Source organism: Hemitrygon akajei, chromosome 11 (assembly GCF_048418815.1).
Source record: "Hemitrygon akajei chromosome 11, sHemAka1.3, whole genome shotgun sequence".
NCBI lineage: Eukaryota > Metazoa > Chordata > Chondrichthyes > Myliobatiformes > Dasyatidae > Hemitrygon > Hemitrygon akajei.
This window is the reverse complement of record NC_133134.1, coordinates 50,445,581-50,467,444: the sequence shown is the minus strand read 5'-3', so window position 1 is coordinate 50,467,444 and position 21,864 is coordinate 50,445,581. Positions and strand designations below refer to the sequence as shown.

The window sequence follows — 21,864 nt, the reverse complement described above, 5'->3', positions numbered from 1 at the left end:
GGGATTGGAACAACCGTGGGGACTTCCTGTACATTATCCCGTCCAGCATCAAGTTTTTAAAAGTGGCAGAAATCCACAGAGCTGCACCTGTGGTTAATATATCCAAAAGGCTTTGTTTGAACTCATAAATTCACAGAGAAAGGGGAAATCCAATAAATTACATGATAATATTATAAAAGGTTGACAATGTGGGTCTTAGACATCTGGGCAATGACTTCTTTGTTGGAATTTCGATGACCTTGGGATGATCTGATTTTATTGACAAGTCAGGAGTAAGTTTATGCATAACTGTGGTTATGTCCAGAGTAGTCACATGTTTGGACACAAACAGAATGGTCCTGGCCTTGAAGCATCTGAAACCTGCCTGGTGTTACCTGGTCTGTATATGTAACTGCCTTCCCACAATGTAGTGATTTCATTTCCATCTTCAGTGCTTTTTAAATTTCCTGGTAAAGCAATTCTGATGCAAACAAATGGAAATGCTGATAGATTTTAACCAGGCCCTTTATCATAGTGAATTCAGTTCTTTTGCCATTATTTGCCATTAAGGCAAAGGACAACTGGCTGGAAATTATTCTTCCTCTGGTTCAGTGGAGATATTCCTGTCTGAACTGATTGCATAAGGGTCTGTTACTTTCATAAGTGGGTCAGTGGTGATGAATTGAAATTTTCACTAGCAATATGAGGTCAGAAGGAAAAATGTGAGCCAGAAGTCAACTGATTGCAAACGAAAGTTCTGCATTGTGTGCAGATAATATGCTTAGTAAATGTTCAGCATCTTCAGTAGTAGTTTATTGGCCTTCAAGTTAGACATGATATTGATTTGCCAGTTTAGCCTGTTTAAATATCCATTGGATCACAAAATTGAAAATGTGCAGAGTAGGAGGCTAACATTCAATTTGGTTTGGGAAATGTATTGACTGACCAGTGACAGACAAGATAAGGTGCACATGCACTAATTGGAATGATGTGACTGCAGATGTTCCCCAGGAATCTGCATTGTATTTCATGTTGTCTATAATTGTCTTGGCTAAGACCATCACCTTTTCCATCTAATTGGATAAAAACTGCTTTACCTTGTAGTTCAATAACTTAGCTCAGAACCCTGTTACATTTACAGAGCAGGTCACAGCAGACAGCTCTCAAGCATTTTAAAGTGAGGACAACATGGTTCCTGACCATAGTCTGACCATATACCATTGTATAGTTAGTTTGGTTTGCCCCAGATGAGCCCCTATCCAAACAAAATAACAGACATAACTATAAAATTATAACCCAGAAAAATGGGTGCATGTAATTAAACAGGAATAACCTGGAGCTACTGCTTTTGAATCAGTCAGAATGTTAATCACTTGGAACAAGCCAAACCAACCTCCAGTGTTTAAAGTTTATCTGCTTCCCTTGAAACAAGATACATAACAACATTTGGAAACAGTCGAAGGTCTGACACTGCATTGAAGGTATTGATAGATGAGATGGAAAGTTGTAGAGATATAATCAATTCACAGAAATAATGAGTTGCACCAGACAAGCTCTTCAGGGCTCAGTGTCAGGGATCTGGCCTCAAGCATTGTCACACGAAGTTCATTGACATCAGTGTAACTGAAAGATTAGCTAAAGTTACTGCCCAGTGTGGTACACAACCTGACCCCTCCGTCACAGAGTACTGGAACTTTGTAAATCAGCTCTAATACCTAATGTTCAGAGCTTCAATTCGCCATTACATGCTTAGAATTATTGCAAGCCTTACACACTCATCTGAGACACTGCCTACTCTTCAACATGCCAGACGCTTCTCTCTTGCATAAGGTGATAAGTAACTGGAAGAGACGGAAGGGTCAGGATTGGCTGTGTGACCTTGCCTGCCTGAAAGAGACAATCTTGGCATAAATATCATAGAGTCATGGAGTTGCACAGTACAGAAATTGGCCCTTCAGCCCCACTCTTTCATGCTGATCAAAATACCTATTTACACATCCCATTTTCCTGCCTTTTCCCCATATCTCTCTCTTCCTTTCCTAGCCTGTCCAAATGTTTTCTTTAAACCTGTGTTTATGTGTGTGCAAAGTGTGACCCTCCGATCGCCTTTAACTTTCTCCCTCATTTTAAATCTGTTCCCTTGAGTTTTTGTGCCTTTTATCTTTGGAAAATTACTGCGCCTATCTGCCCTATTGATGCCTCTCATAATTTTATAAATCTCTAAAAAGGTCACACCTCAACCTCTTGTTGTCATTAAGTTCAGATTTGGCCCAAGTGCGGAGAGAGAGACACTGAAGTGGGTCAATAGTTCACAGACTTTAATGCGAACAGAGAACCTTAAAACTGTGCTCTCTCGTATTAGCCACTTTAGCCCTGGGAAATAGCCTGTGGCTATCCACATGATCAATGCCTCTCATCATCTTATACACCTCTCTCAGGTCACTTCTCATTCTCTGTCGCTCCAAGGAGAAAAGGCCGAGTTCACTCAAACTATTCTCATGAGGCATGCTCCCCAATCCAGGCAACATCCTTGTAAATCTCCTCTGCACCCTTTCTATGGTTTCCACATCGTTCCTGTAGTGAGGCGACCAGAATTGAGCACAGTACTCCAAATGGGGTCTGACCAGGGTCCTTTTATAGCTACAATGTTACCTCTTGGCTTCTAAACTCAATCCCACGAATGACGAAGGCCAATGCAGCAAATGCCAACTTGCGCAGCAGCTTTGAGCATCCTATGGACTCGGACCCCGGACCCCAAGATCTCTCTGATCATCCACACTGCCAAGAGTCTTACCATTAATACTATATTCTGCCAAAGTGAACCACCTCACACTTATCTGGGTTGAACTCCATCTGCCACTTCTCAGCCCAGTTTTGCATCCTATCGATGCCCCGCTGTAACCCCTAACAGTCCTCCACACTATCCACAACACCCCCAACCTTTGTGTCATCAGCAAATTTACTAACCCATCCCTCCACTTCCTCATCCAGGTCATTTATAAAAATTACAAAGAGTAAGGGTCCCAGAACAGATCCCTGAGGCACACCACTGGTCACTGACCTCCATGCAGAATATGACCCGTCTACAACCACTCTTTGCCTTCTGTGGGCAAGCCAGTTCTGGATCCACAAAGCAATGTCCCCTTGGATCCCATGCGGCCTTACTTTCTCAATAAGCCTTGCATGGGGTACCTTATCAAATACCTTGCTGAAATCCATATACACTACATCTATTGCTCTTCCTTCATCAATGTGTTTAGTCACATCCTCAAAAAAATCAGCCAAATGTCAGAGGTAGGTATTTTATGCATAGAGTGGTAGGTGCTTGGAACATCCTGCCAGTGGTAAAGTCTGATACATTAGGGATATTTATGGATGATAGAAAAACAGAGGGCTGAGTAGGAGGGCGGGTTCGATTGATCTTAGAGTAGGTTGAAAGCGCAACACCGTGGGCTGAAGGGCTTGTTCTATGTTCTGTGAGGGTTTAAACTGATTTGGCAGGGGGATGGGAATTGGAGTGAGAGAGCGCATTGTAGAGTTAGACTGTGGGGGTGACAGGGCATAATTGCAGTCCGTGGGATGAGGTGAAGTGTAACATGGGAGCAAAATCAAAAAGGGTGATGAATACAGGACTGAAGGTGTTATATTTGAATGCACACAGAATATGGAATAAGGTAGATGATCTTGTAGCGCAGTTGGAGATTGGCAGATAGGACATTGTGGGGCTAAGCTCCCACTAACTATTAAATACCCTCAGTGGCATGTGAGTCAAATAACCTTTGGCTGCCAAGTCCAGCTCCTGGCCATCACGGGTGGCTTAGCCACTAAGCCTGGCGGAACCCTTTCTACTGACAGAAGAAAGTGCAAAGGTAGGTTACTGCCGCCTTAAAACCAGTCACATTGGGCACATGGGGCTTGTGGCGGCTGCAATTACCAGCTGCACCATCAGCTGGGGATATTAAAGCGTCCAGTAGCCGACCATCCTCCTGATAATCTGGCAAACGATGGAGCTGTTGCATTACATCAGCCTAATTGGTTTGTGCCATTCTGCTACAGCCAGAGGGGTGTTCGCTGGAGCTGCTTCATTTATGCTGTATCTTTTTAAGGAGAGGGATGTTTTATCTCCCCTACAATTTACTATGGACTGGCCAGCATCGAATATAAACCCGAAGTCAGGAGATGAGTGGTGTCTCTAGGTTTGAGGAGTATTTAGAACATAGAGCAATGCAATGCAATGCAAGCCCTTCGGCCCACAATGTTGTGCCAACCCTTAAACCCTGCCTCCCTTATAACCCCCCCCACACCTTAAATTCCTCCATATACCTGTCTAGTAGTCTCTTAAATTTCACTAGTGTATCTGCCTCCACCACTGACTCAGGCAGTGAATTCCACGCACCAACCACTCTCTGAGTGAAAAACCTTCCTCTAATATCCCCCTTGAACTTCCCACCCCTTACCTTAAAGCCATGTCCTGTTGTATTGAGCAGTGGTGCCCTGGGGAAGAGGCACTGGCTGTCCACTCTATCTATTCCTCTTAATATCTTGTATACCTCTATCATGTCTCCTCTCATCCTCCTTCTCTCCGGAGAGTAAAGCCCTAGCTCTCTTAATCTCTGATCTCTAGTAACAGCATTTACTATGTCGTTGTAACCCAGTTCTGTCCTGTTTAGCTGATTCAAGTTTGGACTCTAGAACAGTTCTGTTGAGTTTGTAAGCACTTTGGGTAATAAAACCCCTATTTTTTCACCTTTACCTGCTCTCCCAGTTTTATGCTCACCCTGGTCCTTCACAGGGCTCATCAGCTGGGGTTGGCAACTCATCTAGGGGAAGGAAAACTCAAAACTTCGCTACCTTGCAGCCATACCCATACGTGGGGAAGGCTTCAGGAGTAAACTCTGAAAGAAAAATCCAGAGCTGGAGTCCCTAAAGGTAGCTGTACATTGAGTTCAGTGCTGACTGGCAACTCCTGCCAAACTGTATCAGTCTCTGCCATTCCTTTGGATTCATCAGCTGCGTGGAGAGGAGGTGCCTGCTGCATGGGCAAAAGCCTTCTCTTCATAACGTACTGCCCTGCCTTGCATAAGACAGCTGGGACACAACATCCATGGGTGACACTGACCAATGGCAAGGCCTCAAAAGGGAATTACTGAGGAAATGGCCAAAGTTGGTTGGAAGGGGACACTAGCAGGAATGACGGCAGAACAGCAGTGGCTGAAGGTTATGGGGGCAATGCGGAAGGCACAGGACAGATACGTCCCAAATATGCGGTATTCTACAGGGAGGAAGAAGCAACTGTGGCTGACAAGGGAAGTTAAAGGCAGCATTAAAGCAAAAGAGGGGCATATGATATAGCAAAAAACAGTGGGAAGTTAGAGGATTCGGAAGCTTTTAGAAACCAGCAGAAGGTATCTCAAAAGGCTATGAGGAGAGAAAAGATGAAATATGAAGGTAAGCTAGTCAATAATATAAACAAGGATACCTAAAGTATTTTCAGATGTATAAAGACTAAAAGAAAGGTTAGAGTGAATATTGAACTGCTAGAAAATTATGCTGGAGAGATAATAACGGGGAAACAAAGAAATAGCGGATGAACTTAAGTATTTTGCATCAGCCTTCACTGTGGAAGACACGAGCAGTATGTCAGAAATTTGAGAGCAATAGCTGACAGAAATGAGTTTACTCGCTGTTACTAAGGAGAAGGTGCTTGGGAAGCTGAAAGGTCTGAAGGTAGATAAGTCACTTGGACCAGATGGACTATTCCCCAGGGTTATGAAAGAGGTAGCTGAAGAGATTGTGGAGGCATTTGTAATGATCTTTCAAGAAACATTAGATTTTCAAATGGTTCCAGACGACTGGAAAAATTGCAAATATCACCCCACTCTTTAAGAAGGGAGCAAGGCAAAAGATAGGAAATTATAGGACAATTGGTGTGACTTTAGAGGTTGAAAAGATGTTAGAGTCCATTATTAAGGATGAGGTTTTGGGGTACTTGGAGGTGCATGGCCTAAATCAGCATGGTTTTCTTAAGATTCAATCTTTCCTGACAAATCTATTGGAATTCTTTGAGGAAATAACAGGCAGGATAGACATAGGACAGTCAGTAGATGTTATTTACTTGCATTTTTGGAAGGCCTTTGACAAGGTGCTGCACATGAGGCTGCTTAACCAGATAAAGAGCCCACTGTATTACAGGACAGATTCGAGCAAGGATAGAATATAGACTGACTGGCAGAAGGCAAAGAGGGGGAATAAAGGGGGCATATTCTGGCTGGCTGCCAGAGACTAGTGATGTTCCATGGGAGTTGGTACTGGGACCGCTTCTTTTCATGTTATACAGTTTGTCAATGATCTGGATGATGGAATGATGACCTTGTGGCCACGTTTACAGATGAAACAAAGATAGGTGGAGGGACAGGTGTTGTTGATGAAGCAGGGAGTCCCTGCAGGAGGATCTGAACAGATTAGGAAAACAGTCAAAGAGATGGCAGATGGAATATAGTGTAGGGAAGTGTACGTTCATGTACTTTGTTAGAAGGCATAGACTATTTCTAAATGGGGAAAAAGTTCATAAATTAGAGGTACCAACTTGCGAGTCCTTGTGCAGGATTCCCTGAAGGTTAACTCAGGGAGCTGACCAGCATCTTCTCCTTAGTATTAGTGACTGCAGCCACTTCTGTCCTCTGATTCTCTTAGTTTCTTTCATGTTACTGGTGTCTTCAACAGTGAAAACTGATGCAAATTTCTTATTTAATCTGTCTGCCATTTCTTTGCTTCCCATTACTACTCTTCCAGTGCCGTTGTCCATCAGTCCAATACCCACCCTTACTTCCCTTTTACTGTTCATATATCTAAATACTTTCATATCCTCTTTTATATTATTGGCTAGCTTACCTTCATAATTCATCTTTTCTCTCCTTATTTCTTTTTTAGTTGTTTCTGTTGGTTTTCAAAGGTTTCCCAATCCCTCAGCTTCCCACTAATTTTTGCTATATTGTATGCCTTCTTTTTGCTTTTATGTTATCTTTGACTTCTCTTGAAAGCAATGGCTTCTTCATCCTTCCTTTAGAATGCTACTTCTTCTTTGGGATGAAGTGATCCTGCATGTTCTGATTTACATCCAGGAACTACTGCCATTGCTGCTCCACTGCCATTACTACTAGTGCCCACTTGGCCAACTCCTCTTTCGTGCCTCTTTAGTTACCTTTACTCAAGTATAATACTGATACATCTGATTTTTATCTTCTCCCTCTCAGACTGCAGGGTAAATTCTATCAGATTATGATCACTGACTCCTAAGGGTTCCTTTACCTTAAGTTCCTTATCAAATCTTGTTGATTGCACAACATTCAATCCAGAACATAATTTTTCCTAATGGGTTCGATCACATGCTGCTCTAAAAAAAATCTCATACAAATTCCTTTTTCATGTACATCATTTAGACACATGTCATACACAAGAACATGGCATCATTCATAAAACCATATAACCATATAACAATCACAGCACGGAAACAGGCCATTCCGGCCCTCCTAGTCCGTGCCAAACTCTTAATCTCACCTAGTCCCACCTACCCGCACTCAGCCCATAACCCTCCACTCCTTTCCTGTCCATATACCTATCCAATTTTACCTTAAATGACACAACTGAACTGGCCTCTACTACTTCTACAGGAAGCTCATTCCACACAGCTATCACTCTCTGAGTAAAGAAATACCCCCTCGTGTTTCCCTTAAACTTTTGCCCCCTAACTCTCAAATCATGTCCTCTCGTTTGAATCTCCCCTACTCTCAATGGAAACAGCCTATTCATGTCAACTCTATCTATCCCTCTCAACATTTTAAATACCTCGATCAAATCCCCCCACAATAAAAGATTGAGTTTTGTGCAGATCTGCAAAATCCATGAAGCATACTGCGTTTTTTTGTTGGGAAAGGTAAGTATGAGTCAAGTTGTTTCACAGCAGCAGAGAAATTGTAGTATTGTTGCAGAAGTACAAAGCATCTGGAGTCTGGTAGCTGTCTGAGGAAGCTCCTGACCCATCTGTCTGAGGCATGTGAGCACGCAGATCAAAGCAGATCAAAGCAGATGAAATGGTGCTGCTTGGATTCTCTTGAGCAAGCAGTCAGAAAGATCCAATATACAGACACAACAGAGACTATGTTGCAATACTTTGGTAATAAAAAGGTGCAATATCACAGGCAGATTCACCTCAGGAAACCATTTTGGAGCAATGATCTTGCAAGGAGGGTATTTGATAGAATGCAGACAGTGATGTGTCATGCATAAATTGAGAAGGAATTTCTCGCTCGGGGTCGGGGATGTTTCACTATTAAAATGCGTGGATGAACTGTACGTGTGTGGGGTGATCAGAAGCCACCTGCTCTCCGTAAAGCACTAACAAGGCTGCAGAGGGTACTTGTTAGGATGCAGGTGTACAGTGTAAAATTCTGTGCTGTCTAGGCAAAGACATAAGCTTAACTGAGCTTGTCTTAACGAGCCAAGAGATGCCACGTATACTGAGCACAGCAAATTTCATGGTGACGGTCATGCGGAGTAGAGATCTGATGTGCATTGCTATTATACATAATATCCACTACTATTGGAACTGCTTTTAATGGTAAAGGTAAAGGAGTTAAGCGACGTAGTAGACTGTATTAAGCATATCAAAATATTTCACTTAATAAGTTTGCTCTGACACTCCAAAGACTGGCAAGTTGGTGTAAAAATTGGTCACTGTAAATTGCCTGGAGTGTGTAGGTGAGTGGTAAGTCAGGGGGAAGTTGATTGAATGTGGAGAGATTAAAGCGTGATTCATATAGATGGGTGCTTGCTGATCAGACTTACATTCAGATTCAGATAGATTTCCACTGAAAAACAGTGAAATGTTATTTACTGTACGTTAGCAACAAAATGAGGACAGCCCACACGTGTCATCACACATTCCAGCATCAATATAGCATGCCCAAAATGCTCAGCAGATTATCACAGAACATACCAAGCAACAAAGCAATAACGGTGAAACAAGGCCTACTCCTCCTTCACTCCCATCCTACACAGTTCTCTAACCCCAGGACAGACTATTTTCAGCCTCAAAGCCTCCAGCTGACTCATGGAATCACAAACGCTGGGCCCCGACTTCCGCAGAGGACTCACAGAGATTCACAGACTTGGGGCTCCGGCCAGCTGGCCTTCTGATCCACTTATGGGCTTCGATCTTCTGTATCGACGAATGAGGAACCTGGATGAGGACCTGAACTCCAGGCCTCAAATGCCAGCCTTGCCGATGACAGGACCACAGAAACTAGGTCCCATTCTCCAGTCTCGCCGGTCTTCACCAGTCTGCTGACCTGACACCCGATGCCCAAGCTGCTGGCCTACGACTGCGAAGCCGAGCCTTAGACTTAGACTCTGGCCTGTCCTCCAACTTCCCCGTGTCCCTGTACTGTAACATGATCCTTAACTACCCTCTAGAACCATTTTATTGCTGTCTCCAAACTAAGCTAGTCACCATCTCTAGAGATCTTACACTTGTGAAAGGGGAGAGATTTAATAGGTACCTGAAGGGCAATTTTTCCACCTAAAGGAGAAGTAGTTGAGACAGATACATGAACAGTATTTAATGATCAGACGGGTACATGGATAGGAAAGATTTGGAGGGATATAGATCAAATGTGACTATTTTAGATGGGAATCTTGATCTAGTGGGTTGGTTGGATGAAGAAGTCTATTTCCATGCTGTAACACTCTATGACTTTCAGTTTGTGACTCAATGTTCTCTCTGCTAGGAGTTTATGCATCATTGGAGCCCATTTCCACTGCAGTTTAACATTGCCAAAGTGATAATTAACCATGCAAATAGCATCATTGTTTCAACTAGAAACTTTCAGATACAACAACTTGCTGCTTCATTGCATGGACCTTAAGAAACCCTGAGACTTGCTGTTACGAAAGTTTCAGGTTTTAAATATGGCTGCATGAAAAATGTCATGGGCTCCATCTGAAGCAATAACACCTCAGGAAAGCCAGCACACACAAGAAACTCCCCTCACTTCTCCCTTCCTGCCCTACCCACCCATCCATCATCTGACAACCACATGCCCAGTTGCGCACTGCGTAAGATTTGGCAGATCTTTGAGGATGCTGGGAATATAATGCTTGAATGCACATGTGATTTCCACAGTGACAGACAAAAGATTAATGTAGTTGCATGATTTTTTTTTGTCATGGTTGGCACATTTTAGATGATTTGCACTCATTTAATCATGTCTCTGAGACATTTGTGTTTTCAAGTGCTATTTCTCTTCCTACCAACCTTTGAAGTTTCGCTCCCTCCATAACGGCAGTACTCAAAGCTGTGCTTATTTGTCTTGATGCAGAGTGAAGCACAACAGCTAAGGTTTAATCTTAAGAAATATAGCTTAATATGAGTGTTCATATACTTTTAAGAAAATAATGTATCACATGGTAAAACATGCAGCATTGTTGTACTTGATGCAGTTGGAAGTTGAGAGTTGACGACCTTCAGTAAAGGATATTTTGTTCCTAGCTCCACCTCTGTTATTTGTCTTGGTGAGCAGCAATGCCAGAGTTTATGATCCTTGCGTTGGTAATCAGGATGGAATCTTCCTGCTTGAAGGAGATGCTGGACAGTCGTCCAGTGTGGGGTTCGCTAACAGCCAGGTTCTCCCAAGCCGAAGAGTGATAATGGAGGGTGTCGTGGGTATTTTGGTGAGCCTGGGAGATCTGACCAATCAGTTGCCTTGTATAATGGAGCATTTGGAAATGTCACTAAGTGCAAAACGTGTCATCAAATTGCAGGGCAGGATGTAGGACAATGTGAGAAGAGGAAGAAGTAGGACTGCGAATTACACAGTACTAGTGAGTTTTATGACCAACTGCAGAAGAATTAAAAGTCAATGTTCAAAGTAAACTTATTATTAAAGTACATATACGTCACCACATACAACCCTGAGATTCATTTTCTTGCAGGCATTTACAGGAAAATAAAAACACTAGAATCGATGAAAAACTATACAAAAATAAAGAGTGACAAACAACAAAAGACAAATTGTGCAAATAAATAAGTAAATAACAGACAGATAGATAGATAGATAGATAGACAAATAAATCCATACATACGTACTGGGAGCAGGTGTTGTAGAGTCCTTGAATGTGAGTCTGTAGGCTGTGGAATCTGTTCAGGAATGAGGTGAGTGGAGTTATCTGCTCCGGTTCTGGAGCCTGATGTTTGAAGGTTATAACAGTTCTTGAACCTGGAGGCATACCACCTGTAACTCGTGCTTACTGGTTGTAACGAGAAGAGAGCATGACCCAAGTGGTGGATGATGGTGTCTTCAAAGTTCAAAGTAAATTTATTATCAAAGTACACACCTGTCACCATGTACAGCCCTAAGATTCATGTTCTTGCAGGCAAACTCAATAAATCCATAGAATAATAACCATAACAGAATAAATTAAAGACCCCACCAATTTGGACAAAAGACAAAAATAAACTAATAATAATGATGATAATAAATAAGCAATAAATATGAAGAACAGGAGATGAAGAATATTTGAAAGTGAGTCCATAGGTTGAGGGAACATTTCAATGATGGGGCAAGAGAAGTTGAGTGAAGTTACCCCCTCTGGTTCAAGAGCCTGATGCGTGAGGGGTAATAACTGTTCCTGAACCTGGTGGTGTGAGTCCTGAGGGTCCTGTGCCTTTTTTGTGCTGGGAGCAGTACGACCTGAATGGTGGCGTTCCTTGATGATGGATGCTGGTTTCCTGCGGCAGCATTCTGTGATGATGTGCTCAGTGGTGGGGAGGACTTTACCCCTGATGGACTGGCCCATATCCACTACTTTTTGTAGGATTTTGTGTTCAGGGCTTTGGTGTTCCTATAGCAGGCTGTGAATCGGCCAGTTCAATATACTCTCCACTCCATATCTATACAAGTCTGTCGAAGTTTTAGATGTCATGCTGAACCTTCGCAAACTCCTGCTGAAGTAGAGGCTCTGCCATGCTTTCTTCATAATTATGTGCTGAGCACAAGACAGGTACCTTCCACCAATACCCAGAGCCTGGACTGACACCTTACTGCCCTATTGTCTTGTTTATTATTTATTGTAATGCCTGCTCTGTTTTGTGCACTTTATGCATTCCTGGGTAGGTCTGTAGTCTAGTTTTTTTCTGTGTTGTTTTTTATGTAGTTCAGTCTAGTTTTTGTACTGTGTCATGTAACACCATGGTCCTGAAAAAACGTTGTCTCTTTTTTACAAAGTACTGTACATAGCAGTTATGGTCAAAGTGACAATAAAAGTGACTTAACTTGACTTGACTTGGCCTCTGGTCCTCTGATGAGGACTGGCTCATGGACCTCTGGTTTCCTTCTCCTGAAATCAATAATCTTCTCCTTGTTCTTGCTGACATTGAGTAAGAGGTTGTTGTTGTGGCACCACTCAGTCAGATTTTCAATCTCCCTCAGACATGCTGATTCATCACCACCTTTGATTCGGCCGATGACAGTATTGTCATCAGCAAACTTAATTATGGCATTGGAGCTGTGCCTGGCCACACATGTAAAGCGAGTAGAGCAGGGAGCTAAGCACCTGTGCTGATTAAAATCATGGAGGTGATGCTGTTGCCAATCCGAACTGACTGGTGGTTGCAAGTGAGGAAATCGGGCATCCAATTGCACAAGGGGGTATTGAGGTCAAGGGCTTGGAGCCTAGGGGATGCTGGTATTGAATGGTGAGCTGTAGTCGATAAAGAGCATCCTGATGTATGCATCTTTGCTGTCCAGATGTTCGAAGGTTAACTGAAGAGCCAGTGAAATGGCATCTGTTATTGACCTGTTGCTCCAGTAGGCAAGTTGGAGTGGCTGCTTGTAAATGGTGGGAAAGGTTTTCCCTGTGATAAGCTGGGCTCTATCCACCACTTTCTATAGACTTCACAGTTCCTGGGAATGTTATGGATGTATTGAAAACGTTGACGGAATATTTTATCCTAGTACCTATGTATCTCTTCACACGCTGCAAGTCTGCCGCCTGTAGTCGTGGACCAGAGGAAAACTTTGGCAGGCTAAGCACACAGACAAAATGGTACAATTCCCAGAGTTGTATGTACAGTATATCAGGCAAAGTGGGAATATGTACTGTGTGGGCTGCAAACGAGAACATTCAGATGAAGTTATTGATATGTAGGACTGAGTGTGAAAGGGAATATGCAAAATATTCCCTGCTTGAGTTGACACTTAAGAACAAAGGGCAGTTTCCAAGGTGCGAACAGTGAACAAATCCACAGAGATGTATTATTGGTCATAACTGGCCAAGTTATGAGGATGGTGCAAGCAAGTCTGATGGGAAATGGCTGGTCACATGACTGCAAAAGTCAGGAAGGCTATAAGAGGTCCAAAGCCTCAGAATGGTCATTTGAGAGGCCTAAGGACTACCATTGTCACCGGGTGAAGCATGTTGCACAGGGGTACAAGTTGTTGAGCAAAGTAACTTCAGATAAAGATTGTACCTGTCTTGCCCAAGAATAAGGTTGCAAGGCTCCAGCATGGGAAACTGATCTAAGAGTGATTGATCGATGGAATCCAGATCAAGTTAATAAATTGGTCCCAAAATCATATTGGCAATAGGAAATACAGCTGTTCTTGTTTACTTGTTTATCTATTTATTTGTTTATTGAGATACAGTGCAGAATAGGCCCTTCCAGCCCTTTCAGCCATATTGGCCATCAATCTCCTGATTTAATCTTGGCCTAATCACAGGACAATTTACAGTGTCCGATTAACCTACCAACCGGCACGTATTTGGAATGTGGCAGGAAACCGGATCACCCAGAGGAAACCCACGCAGTCACGGTGAGAATGTACAAACTGCTTATCGGCAGCAGAGGAATTGAACCGGGGTCGCTAGTACTGTAAGGCATTGTGCTAAACACTACACTGCCGTGTGGTTGAATGCCTGTGAATAGTGGTCTTCTACAGGGACCTGTGCTGGCTTCCTTGTTACTTGTAATTTGTATGATTGATTTAGATGTGGATGTAGGATTCATGATCAGTAATTCTGCAGATGAGAAGAAGATTGGTGGAGATGTTGGTAGTGTATATGGTAGTCTTAAGCTACAGGGAGGTATCAGTGGGTTTGTGAATCTTTCTGCGGAGACTGAGATCATGGAGACAGTTGCTTGTGCATTTTGAATGACAGATTTAAAAAGTCAGTGGGGCCTGTTGAGACTTTCTGCAGAGGTTGAGATCATTTGTGTTAATATAGGCTTTTAGCAAGGACCAATAAAAAGAAGTTGGCATGCTCCTCTTGTGGGATATGGGAAGGTAGGGAGATCTCCAGTGTCTCTGATGACTATTCCTGCGAGAAGTGCATCCAGCTACAGCTTTTAACACTCCGCATTGAGGAATTGGAACTGGAACTGGCAGAACTCCGGATCATTCAGGAGGCTGAAGGGGTGATAGACGGGACATACACAGAGAGATAGTTGCACCTAATGTGCAGGACACGGGAAACTGGGAGTCAGTCAAGAAGGGGAAAGGGGATAAACAGCCCGTGCAGAGTACCCCTGTGGCCATTCCCCTCAACAACAGGTATACCTTTTTGGATACTGTTGGGGGGTGCAGGGAACCAAGCAGAGGAAAGTCACGGTGTTCGGGTCTCTGGCACTGAGTCTGTCACTGCAATTCAGAAGAGGGGGGTGCGCAAAGAGACGAGCTGTTATTAGGGGAACAGAAAGGAAGTTCCCTGAGTGAGCGTTTGATTCCAGGAAGTTATATTGCCTCCTGGATACCAGGGTCCGTGACACCTCAGATCAAGTCCTCAGCATATTTAAGTGCGAGGGTGAACAGCCAGAGGCCATGGTCCATGTAGGTACCCATGACATGGATAGGATGAGTGACAAGGTTCTGCAAAGGGAGTTCAGGGAGTCAGGTGCTATGTTAAAGGGCAGGACTTCCAGGGTTGTGGTCTCAGGATTGCTACCCATGCCAGAATTAGGAAGATTATACAGTTTAATACATGGCTACGGAGTTGGTGTAGGAGGGAGGACGTAAGATTTTTGGATCATTCAGCACTCTTCCAGGGAAGGTGGGACTTATACAGAAGAGATATTTGGTGCTTGATCTAGAAGGGGACGAATACCCTAGCAGGAAGGTTTGTTAATGCTGCCTGGTGGGGTTTAAACTAGAGTTGCAGAGTGATGGGAACCAGAGTAACAACAGTTTGTGGAGAGGTTGTGAAGATGTTAGTAAGACCTCAGACAAAGCGAAGAATCAAAAGATCGAGCACGGTGCGACTAGAGCCCAGAGCTGCGTATATTTCAATGCAAGAAGTATCATAGGAAAGGGGGATGATAGTGCTGAAGACGAGGTGGCTGTTTTTCAAACAGAGGCAATGTGTTGTGAGGAGAGGCTATTGTTAGGACAAAATTGCAGTCAGCAGGATGAGATGCAATGTAAAAGGTGGACAAAATTGTAAAGAATCAATACAGGACTGAAGATGTGTCTGAATGTGTGCAGTATACAGAATAAGGTAGATGAACTGGCAGTGTAGTTGCAGATTGGTAGATATGATGTTGTAGGCATCATTGATTCATGGCTGAATGATTATAGCTATGAGCTTAATATCCAAGGATACATATTGTATTGAAAGGATAGGAAGGAAGGCAGAGGGGCCGTCATTATCCTGTTGGTAAAAATGAAATCAAATCATTAGAAAGAGATGACTTAGGGTCACAAAGTATTGAATCATCATGGATAGAACGAAGAAACTACATGGATAAAAAGACCCTGAGCGGAGTTGTATAAAGACCCCAAACAGCAGTAGTACAGACTACAACGGGTGATGGAAAATGCATGCTAAAGGACACTGTCACAATAATTACAGGGGACTTCACTATGCAAATGGATTGGGAAATCAGGTTGGTGCTGGATCCCAGGAGGGGCATTTTCTAGACTGCCTACGAGATGGCTTTTTAGAGCAGCTTGTAGTTGAGCCCACTAGAGGATCAGCTATTCTGGATTGGGTGTTGTGCAATTGACCAGAATTGATTAGAGAACTTAAGGTAAAATACCTCTTCGGGGAAAGTAACCATAATGTGATTGAATTCACCGTGAATTTTGAGGAGAAGAAGAATCTAAAGTCAAATATATCATTATTACAATGGAGTAGAGGGAATTACTGTGCCATGCAAGAGGAGTTGGCCAGGATTGATTGGAAAAGAACACTGGTGGGGTGATGGCAGAACAGCAAAGGTTGGAATTTCTGGAAGCAATTTGGAAGGCACAGGATATGTACATCCCAAAGAGGAAGAAGCATTCTAAAAGAAAGATGACACATCCGTGGCTAACAAGAGCAATCAAAGTCCACATACAAGCCTGAGAGAGGGCATATGATAGAACAAAAATCAGTGGGAAATGCGAGGATTGGGAAAGTTTTGAAAACAAACAGAAGTAAACTGAAAAGTCATTAAGAAGGTGAAGATGGAATTCAAAAGTAAGATAGCCAATCATATTAGAGAGGACACCAAAAGTTTCTTCAGTTACATAAAATGTTAAAAAGAGGCAAGAATGGATATCAGACCACTGGAAAATGATGCCGGAGAGGTAGTAATGGGGGACAAGGAAGTGGCAGACAAACTGAATAAGGATTTTGCATCAGTCTTCACTGTGGAAGACACTAACAGTATGGTGGAAGTTCCAGGTGTCAGGGGGCAAGAAGTGTGTGAAGTTACCATAACTAGAGAGAAGATTCTTGGGAAATTGAAAGATCTGAAGGTAGATAAGTCTTCTGGACCAGATGGAGTCCACCCCTGAGTTCTAAAAGAGGTGGCTGAAGAGAACGTGGAGGTATTAGTATTGAATTGACTTTATTTTTTACATCCTTCTTTATGTTGCATCTCCATTTAAATGTGCAAAGTGCAATCATAGTAATTTATAATAATTCATATTAAATTAAATAGAACAGTCAATGTAATATAGAGTACACAAGTCAGTGTGAGTTCATCAGTCTGATGGCCTGGTGGAAGAAGCTTTCCAGGAGCCTGTTGGCCCTGGCTTTTATGCTGTGGTACCGCTTCTGGGATGGTAGCAGTTGGAATAGATTGTGGTTGGGATGGTTTGGGTCCCTGATGATCCTACGGGCCCTTTTTATGCACCTGTCTTTGTAAATGTCCTGAATCATGGGAAGTTCACAACTACAGATGCGCTGGGCTGTCTGCACCACTCTCTGCAGAGTCCTGTGATTAAGTGAGGTATAGTTCCCATACCAGGCAGTGATGCAGCCAGTCAGGATGCTCTCAATTGTGCCCCTGTAGAAAGTTCCTAGGATTTGGGGGCCCACACCAAACTTACTCAACCGTCTGAGGTGAAAGAGGCGCTGTTGTGCCTTTTTCACCACACAGCTGGTGCGTACAGACCACGTGAGGTCCTCAGTGACGTGGATGCTGAGGAACTTGAAGCTGTATGAGATAAGGCCAATCATTGTAGTGTCATCGGCAAATTTAATTAGCAGATTGGCACTGTGGGTGGCGATACAGCCATGGGTATACAGGGAGTAGAGGACAGTACACGGCCCTGAGGGGCTCCTGTGTTGAGAGTCAGAGGGTTGGAGGTGAGGGAGCCCACTCTTACAACCTGCTATCAATCTGACAGGAAGTCCAGGATCCAGTTGCACAAGGCAGGGTCAAGGCTGAGGTCTCTGAGCTTCTTGTTGAGGCTGGATAGACCCATGGTGTTGAATGCTGAACTGTTGTAATGATCTTTCAAGAATCACTAGATTCTGGAATGGTTCCATAGGACTGGAAAATTGCAAATATCACTCCACTCTTCAAGAAGGGAGAGAGACAGAAGAAAGGAAACTATAGGCCAGTTTGGCTGACCTCATTGGTTGGGAAGATGCTGGAGTCAATTATTAAGGAGGAGATCTCAGGGTACTTGGAGGGACATGATAAAATAGGCTGTAGTCAGCATTGTTGCCTCAAGGGAAAATCGTGCCTGACAAATGTGATGGAATTCTTTAAAGAAGTAACAAGCAGGATAGACAAAGGACAATTGGTCGATATAGTGTACTTGGATTTTCAGAGGGCCTTTGACAAGGTGCCACACATGAGGCTGCTTAACAAGCTATGAGCCCATGGTATTACAGTAAAGATTCTAGCATGGATAAAGCAGTGGCTGATTGGCAGGAAGCAAAGATTGTGAATAAAGGGAGCCTTTTCTGATTGGCTGCTGGTGAGTAGCAGTGTTTCATGGGGGTCTTTTCAGACCAATTCTTTATACCTTATATGTCAATGATTTTTTTGATGGAATTGATGGCTTTGTTGCAAAGTTTGCAGATGATATGAAGATAGGTGGAGGGGCAGGCAGTTTTGAGGAAGCAGAGAGGCTACAGAAGGACTGAGACAGATTAGGAGATTGGGCAAAGAAATGGCAGATGGAATACAGTGTCAGGAAATGTATGGTCATGCACTTTGGTCGAAGAACAGAAAAGGTTGACTATTCTCTAAATGGAGAGAAAATACAAAAAACGGAGGCGCAAAGGGACTTCGGAGTCCTTGTGCCAGATTCCCTAAAGGCTAGTTTGCAGGTTGACTCTGTGGTGAGGAAGGCAAATGTGATGTGAGCATTCATTTCAAGAGGACTAGAATATAAAAGCAAGGATATAATGTTGAGACTTTATAAAGCACTTGTGAGGCCCCACCTGGAGTATTGTGAGCAGTTTTGGGTGCCTTATATTAGAAAGGATATTCTGAAACTGGAGAGAGTTCAAAGGAGGTTCATGAAAATAATTCCAGGATTAAATGGCTTGTCATACGAAGAGCGTCTGATAGCTCTGGGTCTGTATTCACTGTTGTTCAGAAGAATAAGGGGTGACCTCATTCAAACCTATCAAATGGTGAAGGGCCTTGATAGAGTGCATGCGGGGAGGATATTTCCTATGGTGGAAGAGCCTAAGACCAGAGGACACAGCCTCAGAATAGAGGGGCGTCCTTTTAGAACAGTGATGAGGAGGAATTTCTTTAGCCAGAGGGTGGTGAATTTGTGGAATTCGTTGCCACAGGCAGCTGTGGAGGCCAAGTATCTATGTATATTTAAGGAAGAGGTTGATAGATTCTTGATTGGTCAGGATATGAAGGGATACGGGGAGAAAGCAGGAGATTGGGGCTGAGAGGAAAATTGGATCAGCCATGATGAAATGCCAGAGCAGAATTGATGGGCCAGGTGGCCTAATTCTGTTCCTAAACCTTATGGTCTTATAGACTGAAGCAAGGTAATTTAATTTGATTCCGGCACATTACTGTGAGGCTCTGGAGGGAGGTCCACTCACTCTGTCGACAGAGTTGCCGAATAGACTGACGTGTAGAGGCCCTACGGGAGAAATCACAGAGTACGTGAAGTTAATGAAGTCAGTTCACTACTGTGCAAGAAGAGAGATGGAAGGTAGTCAAATCAGAATTTAGGCATTGCAGACAATCTTAAGAGAAGTTAGAGAGGATGTGAATTGTTGAAAATATATGAATATTAACTGATCGGCACAGACTAGATGCGCTGAAGAACCTGTTTCTGTGCAGTAGTGCTCTAAAAACATGTGCATGTAGATAGTTGATGGTTTGCATTGATTCAGTACTGGAAGCAGTATACTATTAATAACTATATTCTATTTCGTTACATTGTGGTGCCAACCACTGCTGTTACTTGAGGGTTACTGCGTGCATTAAAGGATTTTCTGATGACAGCTCCAATCCTGGCATTTACCTTAGTGAATAGCAATACGGATGAGCCACCGGGCACATCTACCACCCTGGGAGCTCATTGGCTCAACATGATCAGTAGATAATGATAGCAGGAATGGCTTTCAGGGGACTGGAGTCTTGGATCTTCATTTATATGTGCTTTCACCAGATACGTTGATCCTGGCGTCCAAGATAATCTCAGGAAGGGTGATTCCTTAAAACATAAGACCATGAAACCATAATACATCAGAGCAGAATTAGGCCATTCAGCCCATCGAGTCTGCTCCACCATTTGATTCTGCCGGATGTTTCCCCCTCTCAACCCCATTCACCTGCCTTCTCCCTATAACCTTTAATGCATCTACTAATCGAGAATATATCAACCTCCCGTTTAATTATACCAAAGACATGGTGTCCACAGCCGTCTGTGGTAATAAATTTCAGAGTAAACACCCTCTGTTCTGAGGGGATATCCTTTATTCCGAGAGTGTGTCTTCTGTTCCTAGACTCTCCCAGTAAGTTTCAGTAAGATCCTCCATCATTCTTCTAACCTCCAGTGAATTCAAAGCCCAAAGCCATCACTCACTCCTGATATGTTAGTTACCCTTTTCATTCCTGGGATCATTCCCGTAACCTCCTCTAAACCCTCTCCAGTACCAGCACGTTCTTTCGTAGATACACAGTATAGACCAAAAACTGCTCACAATGCTGTAAACGTGATCTGACCAACGTCTTATAAAGCCTGAGTAGTACATTCATGTTTTTACATTCTAGTACTCTTCTAAAGGTGAACAAAACCGACTGAGCGACAGAGTAGTGGAGCTTGCAGTGCTCCTGCCTCACTGTTCTAGCGGCATGGGTGTTATGCTTTGTAACTTCAAAACATTTAGAGAATTCATAGGAAAACACAGGAGTCTAGATGCAGGTGTTAAAACCTTCTTTACTTTAAGTGAGGTGCACACGTATTATGAGGTTGTATGATGACACAGGCAATTAATATATTTTTACATATAACCCATAACTAATTATTTAAACAAACAAGAATTTTTAATCAACCAGTATATATAGCTGAAACATTTAATACACAACACTCCTCCCTGCTTAGATATAAATGCCAAGTCTATAAACAATGCATCTGAACTATATGAAATAGCGCGCCAAAGGTTTAAAACGGAGAGGAAGTTTTCAGCGGTCATTTAAATCGCAGCAAGAGGCGGAGGGGGAAGAGGTAAAAGAAGCTCAGAGAGAAGCTGTTTTTTTAACTGATCATGGCAAAGGGGCTGGACTGCGCAGGCGCGTGACGTAGCTCGCCAAAGGTTTAAAAGAAAGACCGCCATATACAGTGGCCATCATCGGAGAGGACTGAGGCAGAGTGGGTCGGCTTTGGCTCAATCAGGCTTCGGTGAGAACAGGCAGAGGCGAGGTTTGAACGGGGCGCGACTGCGCAAGCGCGTGAAAGTCGGCCCGTGAGGCAGCGGGAGAATTTAAATAGCGAGCAGAGGCTGAGTACGAGCTTCACTCCAGGTGAGGTAAGGCCGGGTAAGCTCCTTTAATTAATCTAATTAGATTAGGAGTAGGTAATGGAGGCAGCAGTTAGGGCAGTTGAGTGCTCTGTTTGCAGTATGTGGGAAGTCGGCGAGCACTGTTGTCCCTGATGACTACACCTGCAAAAGGTGCATCCAGCTGCAGCTCCTGACAAACCGTGTTAGGGAACTGGAGCTGGAGCTGGATGAACTTCGAATCATTCGGGAGGCAGAGGCAGAAATAGGAGTTTCAGGGAGATAGTCACCCCTAGGAGTCAGGAGACAGGTAGTTGGGTGACTGTCAGGAGAGGGAAGGGGAATAGACAGGAAGAGCAGAGCACCCCTGTGGCCGTTCCCATCAACAATAAGTATACCGTTTTGGATACTGTTGGTGGGGCGACCTACCAGGGACAAGTTGCAGTGGTTGTGTCTCTGGCACAGAGACTGGACCCTCAGCTCAGAAAGGAAGGAGGGAAAAGAGCAGAGCAGTAGTGATAGGGGATTTGATAGTTAGAGGGACAGATAAAAGGTTCTGTGGAAGAGATCAAGAATCCCGGATGGTCTGTTGCCTCCCTGGTGCCAGGGTCCATGATATCCCGGATCGAGTTCTCAGTA

At 43.5% G+C, this 21,864-nt stretch overlaps 1 protein-coding gene across 2 annotated transcripts in view; it reads left to right on the top strand.

The window, feature by feature from the left end:
- The window catches only part of gsg1l (gsg1-like), a 254,720-nt gene that overhangs the window by 115,027 nt on the left and 117,829 nt on the right, over positions 1–21,864 (top strand). The window lies entirely within an intron of this gene.